Source organism: Manis pentadactyla, chromosome 13 (genome assembly GCF_030020395.1).
Source record: "Manis pentadactyla isolate mManPen7 chromosome 13, mManPen7.hap1, whole genome shotgun sequence".
NCBI lineage: Eukaryota > Metazoa > Chordata > Mammalia > Pholidota > Manidae > Manis > Manis pentadactyla.
Genome location: NC_080031.1, coordinates 8589441 through 8600478, shown reverse-complemented (window position 1 = coordinate 8600478; position 11038 = coordinate 8589441). Strand labels below are relative to the sequence as shown.

Below are 11038 nucleotides of genomic sequence, written 5' to 3'. Positions count from 1 at the left end.
AGTCTATGTTAGGATGGTTAAGTCAGCTGAATGCAAGCGTGGAAGGCAGAATAATGTCCCCCAAAGATGTCTATGTGGTAATCCCTGGAACCTGTGGATGTTTCCTTAGTGTGGCAAAGAGGGATTAAGGCTGCAGATGAAGTTGAGGTTGTCAGTCAGCTGGACCCTGGATTATCCTGGTGGGCCTAGTGCAGTCACAGGGTCTCTAAAAGTGAAAGAGGGGGAAAGAGCTCAGAGTGATGCAATGTGAGAAGCAGTCCACCTACTTCGCTGGCTTTGGAAATGGAAGGAGGGGCCCAAAGCCAGGGAATGCAGTGATCCCTAGAAGATAGAAAAGACAAGGAAACAGACCCTCCCCTATAGCACTCCTGTTGACATTTTGATTATAACCCACTGAGACCCATGTCGGACTTCTCGCCTATACCCCTGTAAGGTAATACATTGCTTTAAGCCACTAAACTTGAGGTAATTGATTACAGAACATTAGAAATCTAATACCAGCAGTCATTTTTACTTTTTGCTTTCTTCCTGTTTCCTTCTAAATACTGGAATGTGGATGTGATGGTTGGAACTCCAGCATTCATTTTGGACTATGGAGGAAACCCTTCACTTACTATGGTTTGTAAATAGATTCACTATGCATTTGCTTACTTATTTATTTATTTTCATTTTCACCAGAATGCAAGCCCCCTGAGGGTAGGAACTACCCAATTCCTAGGGCCACTCTGCAGATGAGCGGCAGAGTAGGGGCTCAGGAAATATTTGTTAATTGAATGGATGAGTGTGATGTTGCTGTCAAGACCACCAGAGCTTCTTATAGAATCATCTTAAAATTCAAGGTGGAAAAAAAAATGTGGCTCTGTTTTGTCAACAGTACCCTTAGATCAGGGATGGGTGCTCATCCTCATGGGAGAAGACTAAAAATCCCTGTACCTTGTTGGCAGGGAGGCAAGTCTGCCTGTAGGTCCGAGCACCAGCCTTGAACGAGGGTCCCTACCTCTGTGCTATGGGGCCTTTCTGATTTCTAGGCAATCTCTTTAGGTCAAATGAATAAATGTCCTTCCTATTCTTTTTTTAAATTTTTTATTAAGGTATGATTGAATAAATGTCCTTCCTATTCTTTTTTTAAATTTTTTATTAAGGTATGATTGATATACACTTTCAGGGTTTCACATGAAAAAACAATGTGGTTACTACATTTACCCATATTATCAAGTCCCCATGTCCTTCCTATTCTACACTTGCTTTATACAAGGCCAATATTTAGCCTTTCAAAACTCGGTTTCTCTTGTGCTTCATCTAACTGCTGAAAACTTAGCTTACTCTGCAGCAGTGTAAATAAATACACTTGGAACAGGGGGCTGAATTTTGTTCTTCCCTCCAGGGAAGCATAAAAACAAACAAAACAATCCCCATGCCTAAACTCTCCAGAAATTTCATAATTACAGGAAGGAAAATATGTCTGAGGAAATTTTATTTATTCAACAGCAGGCAAGGAAATATTTTATGCTACAAGGATCTTAGATAAGGGGAACATGTCACAGCGGCTTGGTAGTGTCTACTGAGAGTGTTGCAGCTACAGAGGCAATGGATTTGCTCATAAGGCACGTGGACGCCCCTCTTATTAATCTAAGGGAGCAGTGCCAGTTGGGCAGGCTTTGTATTCGAGGCTGGGCACACACCATATTTCTCTGTACACTTAGAGCATTTCTATTGCTTTTGATTCTCTGTGACATTTCTTTCCCCAAACACAAATTGGTGTGTGTGTGTGTGTGTGTGTGTGTGTGTGTGTCTAGGCAAATAAGTACTTTAATTCCAAATGACTATTTTATAATATTTATAATTTATAATTTGATAGGAAACAGAAACATATAAATGGTACCCTGAAATCATCAGAAGGACAACAAAAGATATATTGCTGTTTTAAATATAAAATGCCCTTCCATTCCTATGCTGTTAGGCCCTCTCTGTCCCTCTTTCCTCCCCCCTCCTTCTCCCACCCTTTTCATCTGCAGAGTAGGAATCCTGCCTTCTCAGACTGTCAGAGAAGTAGTCTATTTTTAAATTTCCAGAATTTTAGGTCTCCTCTCCTTAAACATGACAGAGGGATGTAGGGAAAGGAAAGCACAGCAGAGCAGATTAAATTTGAATTCTGAACATATTTTCAGATTGTGTACTAGCATGTAGCGTTTGAGAGAGAGAGAGGATGTGTAAGTTATAAGAAAGGATACTTTTTGGGCAGAAAATAAAAAAAAAAATTTTGTACAGAAGATAACCGCCCTCACGCTGTATTTTCATACGCAGATAACCCTCATCTGATTTGGGTTTAGAAGCTTGATGGGAAAAAGGCCTTTAAAATAGCATTTAGGACGTGGTGTTCTTTAGAAAGAAGGCTGTCTGTTTTTCTTTCCTCCAGGAGAACTTCAGTTTAGGACAGGCACAAAGCTGGGAACATAACCAAGGGCAGAAAAAAATTCACCCCCATGTTTTATTTGTCAAACTGACCTGCGGGTCACAACCTGAAAGTTTATGGATCGGTGAGGCCTTGTCTCCGCATAAGCATGTTTTCTGGACTTTGGCTGAAGCCAAATTCCTGACTTCTGAAAGAGGAGTGGGTGTGGACTTCCAGCAGGAATAGCCAGTGGGAAGGAAGTAATATTCATTAAGAGTGTGTCATGCAAGCAGTGCGGGGCTAAGCATGCTCAGTGTAAATTCTCCTGTAGCCTGTCAAGCTATGTTTGAACTCGTTCCAGAATACTGGATTTACTTTTTTTTTTTTTCCCTACCAGGAAGAATGCTGGATTAGACTGCATTTTGTCCTGCTTTTCTTTTTCTTTCTTTCTTTTTTTTTTTCTTTCTCTCTTTCTTTCTGCCAGAAGCTTGGAAACAATGTTCTTTTCCGATCAGTTCAGTAATACCAATGTCTTTCAGTGTCCACATGAGCATTTCAGTGGAGAAGAAAAGAAACTTTGCTACCTGGGAACTGAAGACTACTTAGGTCAGTGAATGCTAGTAAAGTCCTTAAGGCCTTATGGAATCAGGAGTTAACTTTTCTCAACTGTTAAGGTAATCGGCAGCAAATTTAATTGCCTTTTCAACTAAGTGGATGTGCACCAGTTCTTTTTCACGCAAAAAGTATGTTTTTCGTATGTCGGAGTGATATTCCGAACACAGGGAAAATATGTCTTTTGGTTAATTTGCATTTGAAAGAACCTCTTTTTGTGTTAGAGGTTCCCTGTCTCTACCACAAATTATATGTTTTTCAGACAAATACTGTGGTGAGCTGATGTAGCCATAATGGTCTGAATGTGGATGTGTTCTGTGTTTATATTAATTCTTGGCGTGGGTTGGTTTGGTGAAAGTTATTGTTTTTGTTGCTGCCAAAGATGAAAGAGAGCTTGTTTTTCAGTGCTGTTGTTTTTGGAACTTTTCGTGGGCATTCAGGCTGCATTGTGAGCCCCTTATAGAGAGGAGAGCCATTTCTTTCTATGTTTAATGTACATTTTCCACAATGCTCAACTCTAAGAAAGGGATACATTTTTTTATTTTAGAATCTGTGTAGGAGTGGATTTTTTTTTAAGTGTAGTTTTGGAGGGAAATGGTATTTAGAGAGGCAAAAACAGAATTTGTAATGAAGAGATTAAATCAAGACCTTCTTGGTGATTCTATGCAATGAATGCAAAAAATATTGCACACTACATACTCACTGATGTGGCTGGGCTACTAATTTTACTTTTTAATTTTAAAAAGTAGATCAGACTTGAAAGTGCTCTCTTATAATATCAATTGATAACTCAGAAAATGCAGGTTAGAGAGATGTTAGGGTCTCAGGAAAAGCAAGTTAAGCAAAGGCGGCCCCTTTAAAACATCTGAAGACTGATGTTATGAAACCACATGGCTTCATGAAGGAGCAGTCCATCCTGGGCTTAGAGCAGTTTAATTTTATTCAAGAATTTTAAGAGTAAAAGGGGATTTGTTTCTTTTCAAAAAAGAACAGCCAGGCGAGGATTATTGATCCGTCAGGGATTAAATATTTGCTGGAATACAAAGCATCACGTATTATCAATGTGTAAATCAGACTGGCCAGCCATTCAGGGGATGTCAATGAAAACACCAGAGTTTCATGTGGGATCAAATGCGGCAGCATCTCTGCCCTTCATTCTCCATCTTTATGCCCCAGAAAGGGACAACAGAGGTGGGGCAGGGTGTGAAATAAGCCTTAGCTCATGAGCTGACCTTGCTCTTTTTAACTTGTGTCCATCTGTTCTTACTGGGCAGCTGAGGCAGTGAGGAAAGTGGGACAGGACCTCAGGGGAGGCGAGGAAGAAAGACCAGATTGCCGGGGCTCTGCTCTGCTCCCCGTCCTGGGATTCCGACAGAAGTTAGAGGAGCTACGGGGATGCATCTAAATCTGCTCCCTTCTGCTCCCAGGGCTTTGATTTAGTACCAGTTGCTGCAATTCTGCACCTACCTCTGTTTTTCGTAAGTAAAAGCTTCTCTGATGCATAGATGGTGGTTCATTTGATATAGATTGATCCCCAAGAAGATAGCCACAGTAATTGAGTCTTGTTTGGGGTTTTCCTTTCTTCCCTAACATGTGGCGTAGATTCTTGACAAGTTTAATTGAAACAACAAATCCTTTCTGGGACGAGAGAGCACAGTTCTCTATAGAAATGTGTACGGGGTGTGTGCGTGTGTGGGCGCATGTCACTTGCGGTCTGGGCTCTGGGACGGTGGCGCCGGGAAGGCTTTGCGGGGCTGAGGGCATTTGTCAGGACAGGGACCCTTTCCCTGACTTGCCTCTGTCAGTATTGAAAGAGAGGAGGCGCATGTTCTGGAGCATTCTATAACTCTTTTCTCTGACTCCCCTTTCCTGTCACTGTGCCCCTCCCCAACCCTGTCCCCCCTTTATGTCCTGTGTCTTGAAGAATAGCACTGAAACCTTTCAAAGCACAAAGGGAAACCAAAGGCCTCCTCATGTTCACATCTGGATAAAATTTAGATTGTGACAAGGGAAAGTGAATGACAGAAAAAAAAGTCTGACATCACATTAAAAAAAAGGCATATAATTGACTTCCTGGAGTTTTTCTCGTCTTAGGTTTTCTGAGTGTTTTTGTATCCTGCCCACATCCTACCCACTGGGCTTGGGAAAGACATGTATTCTTAATTTGTACTGAAGGCCAGTGGCTGGTCCAACATAGTGACCAGCACACAGCCCTCCGACTCCAGTTCAAGATTCTGCCTACACAGTGATAGGAATAATCTAGGCTCAGTTTCTGTATCTCGGACTCAGTTTCCCCATTCACTGTGAGGTTTGGGACAATGACAGTTATTTTATACAACAATGTCTGAAACTGAACGTATTATATGATGTTTCTTAAATTTGAGAAACCCTTGGAGCCTTTCAGGGAATTTTAGCATTTTTCCTGTTATCTTCAATACTACCCATTAAAATAGTTCGGGCCTGTGTTGACATTTTCATTTGACAAATGTTGAAACTGAAAGATTGAATGACTTGTTACCTAATGTCAGATAGAGGCTGGATGGCATTCAGGCTGCTCAACTCAGGATCTGAAATTCTAGACCATTGTGAAACTATGTGGGGACCTCCAAGTTATTGAGGAAGAAGTGATAGATAAAGAGGAGATCCGTTATTCATGATGGTGGAAAGTGTGGCAGCTCCAGGGGTTTTAACTATTGGTAGTCCCGCTCTGAAGAAGACAACTCAGGCTGGGAAGGTTATGTCACACTTTGAGGGGTGGGGAGCTGGCTTTGCGTCCTGCCTGTAGGACCCCAAAGTGTTTGCCTCATGGTGTCGTGGAACAAAGCACATGGACTTTGCTGTTTCTTTGCATCTCTTTCCCCTTGTATGTAGAATGGGGATACCTAGCCTGGGGTTGCTGTGCGGTTTCTAATGAGATGATGCATGTGAAATATTAGCGCGGTGCTTCATATGGGCCAGAGCCTGCAATGCTTGGGATGGCACCTGTTCTCATTGCTTGTGTTCTCCAACACCCAGGTAGGCACCAGCTCGTCTGACTGTGAATCCCAACTCAGCCCTTAGCTCAATGCCCAGATCCTCAGGGTGCTTGTGTTGGTGAGTTTATATCATCAGATGATGAACACTTAATGCACATCTATTGAAAATATAAAACCCGAGATGAATGGCCCAAGGACTAAAGCAAAAGCAGTGGCCAGCTTGCTCTCCATCCAGGGAGAGGCGAGAGGGAGGTTATTCAGGCAGATGTAGGCTAAGAGGTCTGAGATAAGAGGTCTGGTGAGCCCCATCTCGTTCTCTCTGGCAGCCTTCCAGTGCTGCTGAGCAGGCCCCTGGCATATGAGGAGCCTTGATGAGGGGGGAATGGCTAGTAGGGGTTTATTCCAGGCTCACAGGTCCAGGGGCTACTGGAAAACAAGAGACGGTGCATATGTAGACAGGCTGTAGAATTGTCAGGATTTTGTATTTCTTGCCCCTTCTGACCAGCACTGATTGAGCTGTTGAGATTGGAGTATATGGGCTCTAAAACTCTTGGGCCAACACTTGGCATTATGTTAGACAGAAACCTCGAGGGCCTGCTTCTTACCAACTCCGTGGTTTGTGCATGTTCTCTGTGTAGAGACCTGTAAGCACGCAGTGGCAGGGTTGCAGAACCAAGTGGGGGGTAGGCCACTTCCCTCAGAGCCCGCTCAGTCTGGCTTGCTAAATGGTACACACGAGGGCAGGGATCCCGTAAGTGCCGATTGACAGAACAGGTTTGGTGATGCAGGAGTGTGAAGCCGACTTCAGGCAATGGAGGATGAGTAAAGATTTAAAATTATCTATTGAAATTTCATAAATTCTTTAAAGTTCAGCATTCTTCTTCCGGTGTCTCCTCATGACCTTTAGCCTCTTGTCCTTGCTGGGAAGGGAAGGTCACTGTGGGAGGCATAAGGGTTTGTAGGTGGTGGTGGTTTTTTGACTATCTGTTGTGTACCCAACACTAGGTTTTTTTTTTTGAGAGGGCATCTCTCATATTTATTGATCAAATGGTTGTTAACAACAAATAAAATTCTGTATAGGGGACTCAATGCACAATCATTAATCCACCCCAAGCCTAATTCTCATCAGTCTCCAATCTTCTGAAGCATAACGAACAAGTTCTTACATGGAGAACAAATTTTTACATAGTGAATAAGTTCTTACATGGTGAACAGTACAAGGGCAGTCATCACAGAAACTTTCGGTTTTGATCACGCATTATGAACTATAAACAATCAGGTCAAATATGAATATTCATTCGATTTTTATACTTGATTTATATGTGAATCCCACATTTCTCCCTTATTATTATTATTATTATTATTTTTAATAAAATGCTGAAGTGGTAGGTAGATGCAAGATAAAGGTAGAAAACATAGTTTAGTGCTGTAAGAGGGCAAATGTAGATGATCAGGTGTGTGCCTGTAGACTATGTGTTAATCCAAGCTAGACAAGGGCAATAAAACATCCACGTATGCAGAAGATTTCTCTCAGAACAGGGGGGGTGAGGTTCTAAGCCTCACCTCTGTTGATCCCCAATTTCTCACCTGATGACCCCCCTGCGACTGTGCCTGTCTTAGGTTTTCCTCCCTTGAGGAATCTTACCCGCCTCTGGCTAACCAGTCATCTTCCGGGGCCATACAGGGAAATGTAAAGTTGGTAAGTGAGAGAGAAGCAATATTGTTTGAAAAGGTTAGCTTTTTACTTCTTTGCATATTTATGCCCTGTGGCTTTTATGCCCAGCATTTGTCTTGAGGTATCTTTACCACTTGGAAGAATTATGATACTCGGTAAATTCGCTATGAGGCACGAATTCTACTTAAGGGTTGTAATTAGGAAGGAAGAAGAAAAGCTATAGAAGTAGCAGGCGGAAGAAAACATGGGAAGATTGATTATTTCTTTGACATATCTTCTTATAGAGTAACTTAAGCATGTATAGGTTTTAAACTACTAATTAAATTGCGCACACACATTAACATAGTAGGAATACAGTTACATAACCAAAGCAGACCTACAATTACCAGCCATCTCCAGCCAACACTAGGTTTTATGCTTTACCAACATTAACTTCTTGAAAGTTTGCAACATCTCTGGGAAGTTTAAAGAAGAGGAAATTTGATCTGAGAGGAGCCACTGAGGCAGAGAGGGAGATCGACCAGTCGAGCATATGATACCATGTGGAAGGAAGCCCCCACAGAGTATTTTAGATAGAAAAATTCAGCGGGCAATAGACTCTCAGCTATCGAGTAGTATTTTTGCAAGTTCCTTAAACAGGAGATACCTCGGTCTTGCCTAATTCTGCATCCATCAACACGCAGACTGCAGAATGGGGCAAAGCTGATCCCACGAGGAGCTGGTGCTCCATTAGCCCTCTGCACACTGTCTCTCTTTGGGGAACCTTCACCTGAACAACAGGTCCAAATGATCTGTTTGTTTTTGTTTTTATTTTCTCACCAATAGGTTCTTAAAAATTGTGCAGCTTCAGAAGTGAAGACCTCAGTAACTGTTAGGTGGTAATGTAGTTTAGAGCCAGAATTTGGAGTGCAGCCACTGGGATTTGGGTCCTGACCCTGGCATTTTCTAGCTGCATGACTCTGGGTAAATTATTTCACTTCACTGTGCCTCAGTTTGCAGCTCTGAAAATTGGAATGCCAATGAGAATTCCCTCCAGGGGATGATCACAGGTTAAAGAGATGTTTAAAAAATGTAGCCTCTTTCTCTCTGGCTGTTATCTCAGAGTTCTAGTGTTCTCACCTTTATCTATTCTGAAAAGGCTTTCTCCTTCACTTGTTTAGGAGGAGGGTGGCATGATTAGATGACCTGGGCAAACTGCTTTATATCACAGTACCGAAAAACTCATTAACTGCCCAAATTAACTTTACATGTGGTGAATTGATAAAAGCTGGGAGACTTTGAAAAGAGGGAAACTAGACAGAGAATGCCGCCAGAGGAGAATTTGGTGGCCCATGAGAAGTTCTTGTATGCAATGAGACATGAACAGCAAGTCAGGGTATTCTACAAATTGTTGGCATACATATACTTTCCTGAGAAGATGGGAGAATGATCATACCCATTAGGATGGCTAAAAAAAACAGAAAATAACAAGTGTTGATGAGGATGTGGAGAAACTGGAAACCGTGCACTGTTGGTGGGAGTGTAAGATGGTGCTGTTGCTGTGGAAAACAGTATAGCAGTTCCTCAAAAAGGTAAATATGGAATTACATATGATCCAGCAATCCTACTTCTGAGTATATACCCAAAATAATTGAAAGCAGGGTCTCAAAGAGAGATTTGACAACCATCTTCAAAGCAGCAGCATTCATAATAACCAAACACTGGAAGCAACCCAAGTGTCTCTAGCAGATGGAAGGATAGACAAGTGTGGTGTATTCATACAATGGACTATTATTCAGCCTTAAAAAAAAAGGAAGTTCTGACATGCTACAACATGGATGAACCTTGAGAACTTATGCTACGTGGGACACGCCAAACACAGAAAGGCAAATACTGTAGGTTCCACTTACGTGAGGGACTTGGGTGGTCAAATTCACAGAGATAGAAAAAATAAGAGTGGCCGTTGCCAGGGGTTGGGGGCTGGGCAAAATGCAACGTTATTCTTTAATGGGCACAGAGTTTCAGTTGGCGAAGATGAGAAAGTTCTGGAGATGGATGGTGGTAATGGTTACACAATGTGAATATACTTAATGCTACTGGCTGTAATTTATAAACGGTTAAGATGGCAAATCTTACATTTTGTATATTTCACCACGATTAAAAATGAAAAAAAATAGAGAACATGAAAAAAGTCAATATATTAATAATTTATAAGGTCTCACCCTCTGGAGGCATTTGCTTTATTACTGAAACTCAGCTGTGTGAGAAAAATGAGGCTCAGACTGAGGAGGAAAAGAGTAAAATCATTCAGCAAAGGCAGTTTGTGAAAAGGAAAACAAAAAAGAGCCAGAATATAGGAGAAAAATAGACTGTTGGTACAGAGCATGGGAATTCCAGCATTTCCATATATAAAGTGTTTAGGCATAGGGGTTTGTTTTGGCACTGTGTTCACACAGCAAGCATGCCCCTTTAACTTAGATTGTTTATTCGGGGTGGTGTTTAGTAGCCGATATGAATTGCAAGGGTACCAAAAGCCCTTCTAAGCCACCTCTTTTTGCTAGACCTTGAGTTTGCTATTGGATTAAATTTTCATCAGGGACTACCTTTGTGAAAGGTCTGCGGTGAGAAAAATTGTAGAACTCGAGAGAGACATTAAGAAGCTCCTCATAAGCGGGCAGAAGGAGGGGAGGAAGAGCAGCCAGCTACTGAATGCCTGTTTTGTGCCAGGTGTTTATGTATATTATCCACTTAATCCTCTCAGTTGCCTGGAAGGCAGATGTCCTATTACCATTTGATAAAGGCAGCTTTCTTAAGATCCTGTTGCTGAAAGAGCCGGGCAGCCAGGACGAGAACCCAGGTCTGTGACACCCTAGAGCTTCCTCACACTCAGGGCTTCCCTCCGGTTCTCCAGCTAAACTACCTAGAAGGTCCCTCCCTGGCTTTGCCATCAGCAGCCCCAGAGGGCAAGTTTTCCTGCATCAGATGTTTGTCTCCCACTGGGGGTCCCAGCATCAGCATCCGCAATCTGACCATCCTTTTTTAATTTTTACAGATACTCGCAACGTTTCGCCTTAAAAGCTCCAGGAGCACAGGTGTCTGGGGGCGACTTTGCTGCGGTGCTCGCTTGAGTTCAGGTGTTGGAGTAAATGAGCCCGGGGGGCCCCCGCCCCTCCGTGGAAGCCGTATCTTACCTCCTTTGTGTGGTTTATGTACAGCCCATCAATGCGTCATTCCTTCTGCTTCAGCTGTTTGAGAATCCCATCTCCTCTATCGATTTCCCACAGAACGCTTACTGCTCTCCAAGGTGTGACCTGTGCCTCTAGTTAATTTATTTCTGTCGTGGCTGTAGGATTTAGGCATGAAAGGGGAAGACAGCGGGAAGGAGTGGCGGCTGGGGGGGAGGGA

General features: G+C 42.5%; 1 long non-coding RNA gene across 1 annotated transcript; it reads left to right on the top strand.

Moving 5' to 3' along the window:
- Positions 1–6106: 6106 nt before the first annotated feature.
- Positions 6107–9121, top strand: LOC130680368 (uncharacterized). Its single transcript, XR_008993359.1, has 2 exons — positions 6107–6984; positions 8064–9121. It is a non-coding gene; the product is annotated as an uncharacterized LOC130680368 (long non-coding RNA).
- Positions 9122–11038: the final 1917 nt, after the last annotated feature.